The sequence below is a fragment of the Myotis brandtii genome, unplaced genomic scaffold (assembly GCF_000412655.1).
Source record: "Myotis brandtii unplaced genomic scaffold, ASM41265v1 scaffold356, whole genome shotgun sequence".
Classification (NCBI taxonomy): Eukaryota; Metazoa; Chordata; class Mammalia; order Chiroptera; family Vespertilionidae; genus Myotis; species Myotis brandtii.
Genome location: NW_005363687.1, coordinates 1,882,472 through 1,898,245, shown reverse-complemented (window position 1 = coordinate 1,898,245; position 15,774 = coordinate 1,882,472). Strand labels below are relative to the sequence as shown.

The 15,774-nt window shown below is 43.1% G+C and overlaps 1 protein-coding gene across 1 annotated transcript in view; it reads right to left on the bottom strand.

Annotated features, from left to right (window-relative positions):
- NRG3 (neuregulin 3) overlaps positions 1 to 15,774 on the bottom strand; it is a 1,093,034-nt gene that overhangs the window by 657,852 nt on the left and 419,408 nt on the right. The window lies entirely within an intron of this gene.

Here is a 15,774-nt window from a genome sequence, read left to right as displayed (position 1 = left end):
AGCAGTAAGGAGCAGCGAGCAGGCAGGCGGTAAAGAGCGAGGGGTCCCGAACTGTGAGAGGGTGCAGGCCGGGCTGAGGGACACCCTCCCCCCACCCCTGCCCCAGTGCACGAATTTCATGCACTCTAGTGGCTTATCAAATCCATTAATGTGTTAATTAGGCCACTATATCCTGGGGAATTGGATGCAAGTAAGTAAAATAAATAAAATAAAGATATAGAGAAATGGGACTCATCCAGGAGAGAAAGTGCCCACATTTATTAGTTCTTTCTTGTCTGTTAAGCTCAGAAGATCCCCTTTGTCTTGTAACAACCTAGTAACTCCAGTTCCCACCACAGACTCAGTGCTGTTTCACTAACCTGGTGACTGGAAGCTGCTATCTCTCTCCTGAGCAGCATCCGTTGACTGGATGTGAGATTGGACCAGTTCAGAAGCAGATCTGTCTCTTGCTAAGGGGTAAGCACTGGCTATCCAAGGCCTCCAGGAGGGAACAACTTCCCTGAGTCCTTTTCAGAACACAGGGTCCCAGCAACCAACCAACCAACAACAGTTAGACATAGGAGTTAAGCTGAAATCTATTTTCTGAACTAAGGTCTTCTGGGGATTCTTCAGCTAGAACTAACTATTAATTTGAAGCCAAGTGGATTTTTAATGTAATGTGTTTTCACTGCAAGCACCAGTGAAAGAATGCAGACATTACAGAACGAGGGGCAGTAAATTCCCAGGGATCGAAAGGTAAGAAGACCTGGTATCAGAGTGAGGTCCACATGAGACACAGAGCATGTGCCTCTTTGAAGGTCCCCAGAGAGAGGTCAAAGGAATAGTTTTTTAAAAGAGAGTAAATGACACGACAACAACAAGAAAGGAAGAAAAAAAATAAGAAAATTGTCCACTCATGCACCCTGAATGGCCAATGCCATGTGCTTTAGGGGTGCTGAAATTAAACTGCCATATAGAAAATAGATGGAAAAACTACAGAATAGAAGAGACATAGACACAAATGAAAAATTAGAGAAAGTTATTCAAGAAATCCTTGAGAAAACAGAAATATTTTTCTGTGAAAAAGCTGACATTTTCAAAGAAACAGTAAATGGGAAATAGGCTCATCTGAATGCCCGGTCCAATAGACAACACTGCTTGTTAATCAAGTGCCCCTCCCAGTGCAAATGGACAGGCCGGTCTAACCATGGGGATGGCACAGGCACCAGCACCAGCACCTGCACCAGGACCAGTACCAGCACCAGCACCAGCACCTTTCCTGCTCACTCCTGTCCCTGTGAGAGGGTGCAGGCCGGGCTGAGGGACACCCTCCCCCCACCCCTGCCCCAGTGCACGAATTTCATGCACTCTAGTGGCTTATCAAATCCATTAATGTGTTAATTAGGCCACTATATCCTGGGGAATTGGATGCAAGTAAGTAAAATAAATAAAATAAAGAATGGGACTCATCCAGGAGAGAAAGTGCCCACATTTATTAGTTCTTTCTTGTCTGTTAAGCTCAGAAGATCCCCTTTGTCTTGTAACAACCTAGTAACTCCAGTTCCCACCACAGACTCAGTGCTGTTTCACTAACCTGGTGACTGGAAGCTGCTGTCTCTCTCCTGAGCAGCATCTGTTGACTGGATGTGAGATTGGACCAGTTCAGAAGCAGATCTGTCTCTTGCTAAGGGGTAAGCACTGGCTATCCAAGGCCTCCAGGAGGGAACAACTTCCCTGAGTCCTTTTCAGAACACAGGGTCCCAGCAACCAACCAACCAACAACAGTTAGACATAGGAGTTAAGCTGAAATCTATTTTCTGAACTAAGGTCTTCTGGGGATTCTTCAGCTAGAACTAACTATTAATTTGAAGCCAAGTGGATTTTTAATGTAATGTGTTTTCACTGCAAGCACCAGTGAAAGAATGCAGACATTACAGAACGAGGGGCAGTAAATTCCCAGGGATCGAAAGGTAAGAAGACCTGGTATCAGAGTGAGGTCCACATGAGACACAGAGCATGTGCCTCTTCGAAGGTCCCCAGAGAGAGGTCAAAGGAATAGTTTTTTAAAAGAGAGTAAATGACACGACAACAACAAGAAAGGAAGAAAAAAAATAAGAAAATTGTCCACTCATGCACCCTGAATGGCCAATGCCATGTGCTTTAGGGGTGCTGAAATTAAACTGCCATATAGAAAATAGATGGAAAAACTACAGAATAGAAGAGACATAGACACAAATGAAAAATTAGAGAAAGTTATTCAAGAAATCCTTGAGAAAACAGGCAGGAGCTGCCCCCTGGTGGTCAGTGCGCTCCCACAGGGGGAGCACCGCTCAGCCAGAAGCCAGGCTCACAGCTGGGAGCGCAGCGGTGGTGGCGGGAGCCTCTCCCATCTCCACAGCAGCGCTAAGTAGCAGCAAGAGGAGCAGTAAGGAGCAGCGAGCAGGCAGGCGGTAAAGAGCGAGGGGTCCCGAACTGTGAGAGGGTGCAGGCCGGGCTGAGGGACACCCTCCCCCCACCCCTGCCCCAGTGCACGAATTTCATGCACTCTAGTGGCTTATCAAATCCATTAATGTGTTAATTAGGCCACTATATCCTGGGGAATTGGATGCAAGTAAGTAAAATAAAGATATAGAGAAATGGGACTCATCCAGGAGAGAAAGTGCCCACGTTTATTAGTTCCTTCTTGTCTGTTAAACTCAGAAGATTCCCTTTGTTTTGTAACAACCAGGTAATTCCAGTTCCCACCGCAGATTCGATGCTGTTTCACTAACCTGGTGACTGGAAGCTGCTATCTCTCTCCTGAGCAGCATCCGTTGACTGGATGTGAGATTGGACCAGTTCAGAAGCAGATCTGTCTCTTGCTAAGGGGTAAGCACTGGCTATCCAAGGCCTCCAGGAGGGAACAACTTCCCTGAGTCCTTTTCAGAACACAGGGTCCCAGCAACCAACCAACCAACAACAGTTAGACATAGGAGTTAAGCTGAAATCTATTTTCTGAACTAAGGTCTTCTGGGGATTCTTCAGCTAGAACTAACTATTAATTTGAAGCCAAGTGGATTTTTAATGTAATGTGTTTTCACTGCAAGCACCAGTGAAAGAATGCAGACATTACAGAACGAGGGGCAGTAAATTCCCAGGGATCGAAAGGTAAGAAGACCTGGTATCAGAGTGAGGTCCACATGAGACACAGAGCATGTGCCTCTTTGAAGGTCCCCAGAGAGAGGTCAAAGGAATAGTTTTTTAAAAGAGAGTAAATGACACGACAACAACAAGAAAGGAAGAAAAAAAATAAGAAAATTGTCCACTCATGCACCCTGAATGGCCAATGCCATGTGCTTTAGGGGTGCTGAAATTAAACTGCCATATAGAAAATAGATGGAAAAACTACAGAATAGAAGAGACATAGACACAAATGAAAAATTAGAGAAAGTTATTCAAGAAATCCTTGAGAAAACAGAAATATTTTTCTGTGAAAAAGCTGACATTTTCAAAGAAACAGTAAATGGGAAATAGGCTCATCTGAATGCCCGGTCCAATAGACAACACTGCTTGTTAATCAAGTGCCCCTCCCAGTGCAAATGGACAGGCCGGTCTAACCATGGGGATGGCACAGGCACCAGCACCAGCACCTGCACCAGCACCAGTACCAGCACCTTTCCTGCTCACTCCTGTCCCTGGGAAACAAGCATCTCCCAGCGTTCTGTATGAAAACATAACTGCTATGGTTTAAATCGGCGACAGCCCGTGTTTCTGGTTGATTAAACAAAGTTGTTTACAGAATCTGTGCTATGACTTCAACTGAGGAACAATTAAACGATGCATGCCTGGGGCAAGGGGCTCTCTGGCAGGGGCAGCGGACCAATCAGCACGCGCCAGGCACCTTTTCATTATCACCTCTGCAGTGCCTTGATAGGCAGCTATTGCCTCTCCCTCGGGAGTGAGATCACTTGTCACTATCTTCAGGTGGCGGGTGCTGAGTGCCAGTTAATGCAAGGTTTTGAACATGCATTCTGTGTTGGAATAATTCACAATGAATGTCCATGCTCCGGATGGCAATGGTTTTCTCCCCCGGCCCCTCCCTGTCCCTCCTCCTCTCTCTTTTTCACATCTCGTTTTCCCTCCTAAGCACACTGCGAGCAAACAGTAACTCACTGAAAAGCCAAATCAGGACCCCAGTTGCCTTTATGCACTGACTCAGGAACCCTTTCCCGAGCAACACTATACAACTTGGCACTCTGGGTTGTCAAGGATTAAAGATAAAGAACAATGGCCTCCAGCCCAGAGGGTCTCTCTCCCAGCTCCGTGAGGTGAGTCCGAGAGCCACACGGAGAGGACACCCTGGGATAAGCTCTGGGACGTGGAGGACCAACTGGCAGTCCCCGTGACCCAGCCCGAGGCTGGGCGTCAGGCACTCTCCAGATCCAGGACAACAGGAAACCACCTTTCTGGGCAGGAGGCATTCACAAGCCCCAGTATATTTAGCACAATAATAATAGATGTTACTGTATCTTTGTTATGGAAGTCCTGCTGTTTTGTGTGATTTTCCCGGGCTCTCTCACAGGGCTGCATACCATAGGAACTGAGCTAGAAATTTCTTCTCCCACATCTCTGCTCCTCACTATTTATAGGTTGAACTATTTTTGGCAAAAATGATTCAAGGTTGCCTCTGAAAACTTAAATTGCTGAACTAAAATAGCGATTTTTCAATGAAAGCTTGACTTTATGTACTTGCAGAAAGCATCACATGTTAATATGATTATTCATTTTCTCAAAAAACAATGTAGCCTGAATTTGGGCAGCTCTGTTATATCTGTGCAAGGAATGCTGTCCTTCCCAGCTGTCCTCCTGATGATGTCACAGAACCAGCAAATCACAAAGGAAGTCAGCCCCGACGTGACTGAACCCCACTCCAGAGCTACCCACGCAAAGAGCCTTGCCTTCTACTTTCTTCCTTCCTCCTTCCTTAGGAGTATTTCCCCAGTCCGAGTGGGTAGCCTTTCACCAGAGCGAGGCCAGAGGGCAGGGGGATTCACTGTGATGGAGCGTGTTGCCCGCTGTGAGCAGTGCTGCCAATGTTCCAGCCGCACAAAGCAGGGCTCACTGGTGAGCATTTGGGAAACCGAGAGATTGAGAAGATGGTGGAGTTGGACAACAGCTCAAACTGACACAGCTAGGCAACACGAGACTGGAGCCAGAGCCTGAAGACTAAGCTTTCTCTGCTCTACAAGTGCTTTCAAACCCGGGAAAGCAGCACAGTCACCTGAGAAACAGCTTGCAAACTCAGATGCCTGGGTCCCACCCTTGGAATCAGGAAGTTTGTGGAGATGCTGGTGGAAAAGCAACCCCAGGGCCGAGGCACAGCTGCCCCGCAGACTGTCACTCAAGAGCCATCATGTCCTGCCTTGCTCCCGCCTTCCTAAGGACATGGGCAAATACCCCTGCTATGAATGAGCGTTAACTGATTCAACCATCACAATAACCATATGAAGCATGCGCTAGTTTTCTCCATTGTGAGAATGAGGAAACGGAGGCTGTAATCACTGAGCAACTTGCAAGAGGCTGTAGGGCTGGTGAGTGGCCAGCTGGCATTCAAACTCAGGCAGGCTGGCTCTGAGCCACCCACCCACCATCCCTCCACTCCCCCCACTTAGCACACATTTATACACCCAGATGTCCGACTTCTCCATCCATCATTGATCCAGCTACATGCCTGTCCATCCACCCACCCGTGCACACATCTTTGTGCCCACTTGCCCATCCATGGCTGCTTCCAACTCTCCCAGCAAGTGCTCTCCCGCACCAGTCCTGTGCCGGTCCTGTGCTAGGGTCACGGGGCATGCAGAGATTAAAATGAATTAAGTTTACAATGTTCAAGAAAATCTTGGTCTAAGTCTGTATTCACTCCAGGTCACCTTCCAGGTGACTATTTGTTGAGCTCCTCCTATCAGTCAGGTGTTTCAGGCACTGGGCACAGATAGACACTGTTACTCTACCCCCTCCCACTTTACAGACGAAGAAACTGAGGCTCAGAGGTTATAGTGCAGTGGTTCTCAACCTTCTTAATGCTGCGACCCTTTAATACAGTTCCTCATGTTGTGGTGACCCCCAACCATAACATTATTTTTGTTGCTACTTCATAACTGTAATTTTGCTACTGTTATGAATCGTAATGTAAATATCTGATATGCAGGATGTATTTTCATTGTTACAAATTGAACATAATTAAAGCATAGTGATTAATCACAAAAACAATATGTAATTATATATGTGTTTTCCGATGGTCTTAGGTGACCCCTGTGAAAGGGTCGTTCAACCTCCAAAGGGGTCACGACCCACATGTTGAGAACCGCTGATCTATAGGCTGCTTCCTGCATGGCCCCTACTGGGGATCAAGCCTGAAACCAAGGTACGTGCCTTTGTCCGGAATTGAACCCGGGACCCTTCAGTCTGCAGGCTGACACTCTATATACTGAGCTATACTGGCTAGGGTCATGCTCCATATCTTTAAAAAATTAGTTGTAATGTTACAAAATTAAAATTTTCTTATAAAAATGCAATCATTTCCCTGGTATATGTCCATGCCTGTAACAACACTGGGTCAGTTTCAATGAACTGGGCATGCTTTTCTGAGCCCAATACAGACCTCAAGGCCCCTGCCTCCATCACTTACCTTTCCATTTGTCGAATATTGCAGAGTGAGTCCAACAGCTGTACAAGGGCAAGCGGGGATAAGGGAGAAAAGATGGCCACCCTGATTGCTACCAAAAGGCTTCCTTTAAAATAAGGGACGAAGCCAACCAACTAACCTGACCTCTAGAACAGCCATTTCCACTGTCAAACCTATCTCTAAAATTTCCAATAAATAGAAAATAAATTAAAAACTGATACAGGGAAAAAATAAACCAGATGGTCTGTGCCTGTGAGATGGAAGCTGCCAGGGTGATGCACTCTCTCTATTGTCTGTCCTCCCTTGATTCTCACATCTGGTGACATCAGGGACAGCACCTCCTGCCCTACCCATTACTCTGGTCAGAAGATGGAGTTCAGGGTCACCTTCAGGACTCGGTGCCAGGGCCCACTCAAATGGCCCAACTCTTCTTCCATGTCAAGTGCACTAGTGGTAAAAGTCAGCTCCAACCCACCTCTGCATCTCTCCACCTCACCAGCCACTGCAGCTGGATTTTGCACCAGCATCCTTCCCATTGCTTCTGCCTGGCTGATAGCTCAAGGCTGGAGCCCCAGGACTTCTCTGAATACTTTCTTAATCACAACTGGAAGTCCGGTGGTCCTAGTACAGTGGTTCTCAAACTTCCTAATGCCGTGACCCTTTAATACAGTTCCTTATGTTGTGGTGACCCCCAATTTCATTGTTACAAATTGAACATAATTAAAGCATAGTAATTAATCACAAAAACAATATGTAATTATATATGTGTTTTCCGATGGTCTTAGGCGACCCCTGTGAAAGGGTCATTCGACCCCCAAAGGGGTCGCGACCCACAGGTTGAGAACCACTGTCCTAGTACTTCCCTGTAATGTCTTTCCTGGGGCTAAATCCTGTGTTTCTTCCTCCACTCCATTCAGCAATCATAAAGTCTGCATCTGGATCTATGACTGGATTTCTTACAGCCACACCCCATCCCAGATGGAGACTAGCTCAGAAGCATACACTATGAGAAAGCAAGTGGTTTTCTATAAAGGTAAGCCCATGACCTTTTCTCCAACATATTGAAGGAAGTCCTATCTGGGAAATAAAAGTGAAGCAGGAATGAGAAAGTCCCCCCTCCCCCCTCTGGGCTCTGGGGCATTCTCTTGGGTATCTGTTTGATGCACTAAGGTTCCAAAGGCAGGGGAGCTGCAGCATTTGTGCACGGGGCCTAAAACCACTCTTAATGGAGCCAACAGGTCCTAACACGTGGCTTATTCCTTTAACCAGAACTTGGAAAGAACACCAGGTGGTCCCTCAAATTTTCCAGTTCATAACAGCACCAATTCGACTCATAATTCTTTTCATAGTTTACTGCCTCAGAAAATGTCATGTAGGAGCCATCTAACATAAGAGAAAACAGAATAAAAAATAAGATCTTTTTAATCAGGCCACAATTATGAGAGGACACTAGTTATTTTTAGTGTTTCTGTTCCTGGGTACAAAGGTTTCTGGGGGCAAGCAGACATCAGTGAGCTCTGGGTGGCCTAAGGCACAGGATGAATTGTCATTGGAGGGTTGTAAAAGCTACAACTTCCTCTCATTTAATTGCCTTGCCTCATGAAAAGGAGCAATTAGAGTGCTGCTTGCTAATACAGAGATAAATGATTGCCTTGTTGAGAGCCTTTTGGGGAGCAGGATGTGCAGAATGAGTGAGCTTAAAATCTACTTTATTACAGCCTCATCCTAAGGTAGATGAAAGACCTTGCCAAAAGAGGGATTTGTAGTTTCCAACATGGAACCTCCCAAACCCCTACAAGCACTGTGGAAAGCACAAAGACAGTGGTCAGGTGACTGTGGTATTCCAGGATGGTATTTTTGCTCATCTTCCAAGCATTTCTTCTAGCTTTGCACAAACCAGAAAAAGGAAGATAGATCATTTTTCTTTAATATATTTTGTATTGATTTCAGAGAGGAATGGAGAGGGGGAGAGAGATAAAAACATCAATGACCAGAGAGAATCATAGATTGGCTGCCTCCTGCACACCCACACTGGGGATCTAGCCCACAGCCATGGTATGTGCCCTGACCAGGAATCGAACTGTGACCCTCTGGTTCATAGGCCGATGCTCAATCACTGAGCCATGCCAGCTGGGCAGGACGATCATCTTTTAATGTTTGACAGAGAACGGTGATGGTGCAAGGAGGGAACACTTGGGATAAGGTCTTCCAGGAGGTGATTTTCCAAGGACCAGATGCCTCACATTGTCAAAGGCAGGAACCAGAAAAAAACTGTCACTTGACATTCTGAGCCAAAGGGACCCCAACTGTTTAAATGTTTTGGATTTCTTGCCCTACTTAATGTCATTCTATAAAGTTCAGTGTTGTTATGCACAGCACCACCTTAATTAGCATTTAGAGAATAAAGATCCATTTTTCAACCTTTTCCTTGGAATGCATAGGGGGGAGGAGAGTTCTGTGATGCTACCTCTCTCCCCTCCTTCTCTTCACTCACTTTATCAGAAACAGGCACTTAGCCATCATCCGCATAGCCGGAGCCCCCACTCTCAGCTCCTGAGACAGGCCTGGGGACTCTCCTCTCAAGTTCAGTTATTTCAATCCCATTGATCTCTCATTTACTTTAAGAACTAGATTCAATAGCAAAGTATTTCTTCACTGTATTTTGAGAACTCTTCCAGGGAAAGGCCATTACTTTTTGCAGTAAGCTGAGGATAGAAACGATTTTACTGTCTCTCAGGATAACTAATTTCGATTGATCTCGTTAAGCTCTAAAACATGTTGCCACGGTTAATTATAATTCATCAATCACACCAACACATGGCACTCACCGATGGAGACAGCCCTGCGTGTTTGTTTGAGGTATGCAAACAATATTGTGAGAGATCAGTTTTAATCATCTCCTACTCTGTGTTCATTGTCAGGAAAATGTGATTTAAGGAAAATCATTTACTCGTCCCCAAATGTATTAATGCAAAACAAGTTTACTTTTTTATTCTTTATAAAGAAAATCAACACAGCCAACCGAAATCAGTTGACAAGTATAAAAGGTTCTCAGTCAGTTTAATATCCATGAAGTGTTTATTGATGTGTGAAGCCAAAACATTATTTAGATAAATGCTTTTTTGTCTATGTGGATTTTGGAAAAAGAATCAGATGGGTTTCTTTCTTGGTAAACCTTGAAAAAAAAAAGGGTGGCAAACAAGTCAGAAGTAGTTTCAGTCCATGTTTTTTTCAGTAGGTGCTGACAGTGATGAACAAGTTGGAGACTTGGAACCAAAACGAGAGGTGTCTCCAAGGCCAGGGCTATTTGCCTCAGCGGAGTCAAATGACCAGCATGTGCACTGTGGCTGGAAGCTTTATTTGCTAATGAGCCATTGGGGGGAGGGGGGGAGCATTAATTATTCATTCATTCATTGGGAAATGAATCCCTATGAGACCTTCTCTTCTGGGCATTGAGCTGGGTTGAAATCAGCAATAAACAAACCAGGTATGGCTTCTACCGCCACACAGAGACAGTCTCATGAGGAAAACAAACCTTTAAATGATTGACTACAATAAAGTGTGCTGTGTCCTGGCCCCGTGGCTCAGTTGGTTGCACCATCCTCCTGTACACTGAACGGTTGTGGGTTTGATTCCTGGTCAGGGCACATTCTCAGGTTTTGGGTTCTATTCTAGGTCGGGGTGCATGTGGGAGGCAACTGATCCGTGTTTGTCCCAGGGATGTTTCTCTCTTCCTCTCTAAAATCAATAAAAACATATCCTCGGGTGAGGATTAAAAAGTAAATAAATAAATGAAGTGTGCTGTAAATCACTGTAGGAGAACAGGGTACAATATGAGGAGGCTGAAGCAGATACCCACCTTGTATAGGGGGCAAGCAAGACATCCTGGTGGAAGTACTTTTAGGTGCATAATTAAAGATGATTCATAACTCTTCAGGTAATAAAGAAAGGAGGATAGCTCCAAGCAGAGATAATCAGAGCTGCTTATGTACTTTTTACCATGAAATACTCGCAGTCAAATTGTCAGGCCATGCATCCAATAAAGAACAATGAATATAGTCAGGGATGTGGGGCTCAGCCAGGAAAAAAAGAATATCAAAATCAAGAACTAAACACCATCCCCTTTTAGTTGTTTGAGAACCTGTTTTTTATTCACACAGGTCCAGCAGTGGTTCTCACATGAGTGTGTTAACCCAACCAGCATAAAATTGCTCACTTACTCTGCTCTGTCCATTCTGATTTCATGGACCTCTATGGGAGAAGCTTTTTGACATTTATGGTACAAAGGATCTTGCTAGAGGGCATTTTGAATGACAGAGGGAACAGGGAAGAAAGAATAGAAGAGTTATCAGGGTTTAGTCCCCAGGTACCACTGAGGCCCCAGGGTAACATTTCTCTATCTGAAGTCATTGCATGCCATTCAGCACCACCCACTACCAAAGCAGAAATGAACCCCAGCAAGATGTGCTTTCTCCCAGTCTCAGGCTGCATACTCTTATATGCCATGCAGTGAGAATAAAGAACCAAGAATGAGCCCATCACTTGGAACTAACTGTTCAGTGCCTTGGAGACTTAGATAACCTTAGTGCAAATCCTCATTTCAAAATATAGACAAGACTAGGTGCATCCCCTAACCCTTCATAAATGTTGTCCTGTTAATTGGGACACTTAGGTGTGGCACTCTTTCAACCCCTCCTTTGTATTCACAGACATGTGGTTATGTTGGAAGTTTACTGAAGACCCGGCACTTCATGACTTCACACCCACCATCTCATCGGCCCAGGCTCTCCAAAGGCTGAGCAGAGCAGACCAACATGCTGCTCCCCCTGTTCAGGACACACAAAGCCACTTCCTGCAATCCTAGTGGAGAACATAACCTTCCTCTAGTTACTCACTGTGGCCAGAACCGAGCTACAGCATAAAAACTACATATTTAAAGGTTAAACTTAGACAGAAATACTAGGCTTCCTGAAGGGTCACTGCAACATGAATGCCGGGATACAACCAGACCAGCATGGAGCAAGAGGATGCAATTCCTTTAGGAGGGATTTGACAACTACCTCTAGGATGATGGGAAAGGAATACGGGCATGAATAGAGCCAAGGAAGAAAGGTTACTCTAATGACTACAAGTTCTTTTTTTTTTTTAAATATATTTTATTGATTTTTCACAGAGAGAAAGGGAGAGAGATAGAGAGTTAGAAACATTGATGAGAGAGAAACATCGATCAGCTGCCTCCTACACATCTCCTCCTGGGTATGTGCCCGCAACCCAGGTACATGCCTTTGACCGGAATCGAACCTGGGACCTTTCAGTCTGCAGGCCGACGCTCTATCCACTGAGCCAAACGGCAGACTACAAGTTCTTGAATGTTACCACATTCCCTGGAGTCAAGAAAATGGTTATTATCCAACCCCAAAGCAGAGCTAATTCATGATGATTTGCATATATATAAATGCCTGAATTATCTAAGTAAACTAAGCATGACCCAAATCACAATGTAGTTTTTATTTATTTATTTTTAAAAAATCATACTTAGGGTTAAAAAATTTAGGAGAGAATTATATGAACTGGGTAACCTTAACCTACACATGCAATCATGCCAGGGCACTGTTTTAGTGAGTACTATAAAGAGGAGTCTTTTCTGGGCTAATGATTCTTTTTTTTTTAAAGTCCACATTGTTTCCACTTATTCTATGTTTCAAAAACACATTTATTGATCACTTACAGGCATTTCTAGGTTGAAGGTTTTAAAAGGACATGAAAATAACATATCCTTGCTATAAAAATGTCTATGAAAGTACAGTTTGAATGAAAAAGCTGAACATGAAGGAAATAACTACTATGGAGTATCTAAAATTTAAATCAACTAAATTATATGATGATGTCATCTTCACTAATGAGGGAGAGAGATTTTTATTAAGAATAAAATATATGGCCCTGGTTGGTTAGAGTGTTTAGAGCAGTGATGGCGAACCTTTTGGGCTCGGTGTGTCAGCATTTTGAAAAACCCTAACTTAAGTTTGGTGCCGTGTCTCATATAGAAATTTTTTGATATTTGCAACCATAGTAAAACAAAGACTTATATTTTTGATATTTATTTTATATATTTAAATGCCATTTAACAAAGAAAAATCAACCAAAAAAATGAGTTCGTTTGTTACCTCTGACACACGTGTCATAGGTTCGCCATCACTGGTTTAGAGTGTCATCCCAATACACCCAGGCTGCCAGTTCTATTTCCAGTCAGGGCACATGCAAGAATCAACCAATGAAAACATAAATAAGTGGAACAACAAATCAGTGTTTCTGTGTCTCTCTAATCAATAAAGAAAATAATAAAACATTGCCTTTAAATCATGACACTTCAAAAATATTTTTAAAAGTTTAGCCTACTGCTAAAAAAGAAAATCCACGATTTTTTAACTGATATATTTTAAGGATTTGAAAATAATATTCTGTGATATACATGTACAAAGTTCAAATGAAAATATTTTTTAGTGTTCATAATGTGCTAAACATTGCAGATATAAAGATATGTCATTTTTATGTTTTCAAGAATCTCATAGAACAATATTTATAGACCTAACAAGCCAACTCATAACATTATATTGTAAAAATAGCCATAACTGGTTTTGCTCAGTGGATAGAGCGTCGGCCTGCGGACTGAAAGGTCCCAGGTTCGATTCCGGTCAAGGACATATACCTTGGTTGCAGGCACATCCCCAGTAGGGGGTGTGCAGGAGGCAGCTGATTGATATCTCTCTCTCATTGATGTTTCTAACTCTCTATCCCTCTCCTTTCCTCTCTGTAAAAAAATCAACAAAACATATTTTAAAAAATTATATTGTAAAAATACATATCATTATCTATGCAGTCAGGATAAAAATATGGTATTTACCTGTATTTATAGGCTAGCTGTTTTGAACTCTTTACTGTAAATACTTAAAATATTGGTTTGCATTATTCAGTACAATCCTGTCTTTGTGACAATGCAGAGCAAAATCATGTTAAACCGGGCTGGTGAGTTTCCAAAAGAAATCGGTTTATAAAGCATTAGCCAGGTATTTAAGATAACCTATGGAAACACTAAAATTCATTTCTTTTCAGAATTTAGTATTTTTTATAAACAACTTTCTAGTTGAGGACAAAAGAGGCATTTTAGAATCAGTTTGTTCAAATCTTCTGGAGTGGCATTTCCTCTCTATATATAAAAGGCTAAGTGACCGACTGTTCGTTGGACCGACCGACTGACCGATGGCTGGCCAGCCAGCCGGTACATATGACACGCACTGGCAATTTAAAAATAAATGTTGACTCGTGCATGCACAGTACATATAAAGCTCTCTTGACACCAATCGCACACGACACCAGAATGTATCTGAAGACCAACTATTGGCACTTTGTTGTTGTTATGTCATGTTGTTGTTGTTTATTTATTAATCAATTTATCAATCATTGTTTATATCAATGTTTTTATATCATGAAAGATTTCATTTTTTGTGTGCCTGAGTAGTATTTCATTGTATATATATTCTTTATCCACTTATCCATTGATGAACATCACATCTTCTTTATCCACTCATCCACTGATGGACACTTAGGTTGATTTTATAGCTTGGTTATTATCTATATATATAAAAGGCTAAGTGACGGTCCGTCCGTCCATCCAACCAACCGACCAACCGGTACACATGATGCACACTAGCAATTTAAAAATAAATGTTGACTCATGCATGCGCGATGCATATAAAGCTCTCTCTGGTGCCAATCGCATGCATGTTTTAATTTTATAATAGTATATTATATATACTATTTTGAAATGTAATTTTTTGCAGTAATGTAATTACTGCGTGGATCTTTCTTCTAATTAATTTCCTTTCAATGTGCATGAATCTGTGCATCAAGCCACTAGTCTTATATAATAAAAGCCCAGTGACCGAATGGTGAAACTACCAGAATGAGGGCTAGACCAGCATGGTGCGCACTGACCACCAGGGGGCAGACGCTCAATGCAGGAGCTGCCCCCTGATGGTCAGTGCACTCCCACAGTGGGAGCACTGCTTGGCTGACCCAACGAGCAGGGCTCCCACACAGGGCCAATCCCCGCAGGCCATACCCCCCAGCAGTGCATAAATCCTGTACACCGGGCCTCTAGTTTAAAATAAAATACACTGATGCTTTAAACAGAAGTGGCCATCCTTGGACAGGTTTGTGTAATGTATTTCCTGTCATCACTACCTTGAGTTCATGGATTTATATGTGAATTGAAGCAGTTATCTATTTATGCCTATTATGTTCTAATAATATTTTGCCCTGTTACATATTTTGGAAAGTGAATTCTTGATGCATAAAATGAGCTTATTGTTTCCAGTAATTAAACAGGTCATCATCTTAGTTAAAACTGGGTTCTAAGCACAGTATACATAAAAATATTCAGTTCTCAGAGGATTGTTGCATCTCTTTACTTACTTTTACAAAATATTTGCATATTAAAGCCTTGATAACATCGCATGCAAGGTGACTGTTGTCTCTTCCGGGACATATGTGATCGGAGCATTGCAGGGAGAATGAGCGCTGATGTTGTTCCTTAATTCAGTGTTGAAGCACAATCCTGTCTAGCTCATTTAAATTCTATTTCCTAAAGTCACTTCCTCTTCATATACAATGAACATGATACAATTATATCTTTTGAGATTTTTGAAACATGGCCTTTATATTGGAAAAATGCCAGAAGCCAGTCCATCCTTGATGCTTGACACAGTCACTGCAGTGAAGAAACATCTGCACAGCTTATGTTTCAAGGGACCTGGCATATATGGCATACTGCTCTTAATATGTTTGCTCCCCTTCTTAGAGCTATGTGTTTTAACCAAGGTCACCTCTCCGAGAAAGGTTGTTTCCCCAGGTGAGGATTTTTTCCTGGAGTTAGGGATTAACAGGACTAAGGAAGAGAATAAATCAGTAAAACCCCCTAGTGTTACAGAAATACCATGCACTACTTATGAAGAACTTGGACTAAGACTGTTGGCAATAAATTTGGGACTTGTTGGGCCCACATCCCCAGGGGTCTGCCCACCAGGGAAAGCACCAAAGCCTATACCCCTGGAGACCCACTGACACAGGGC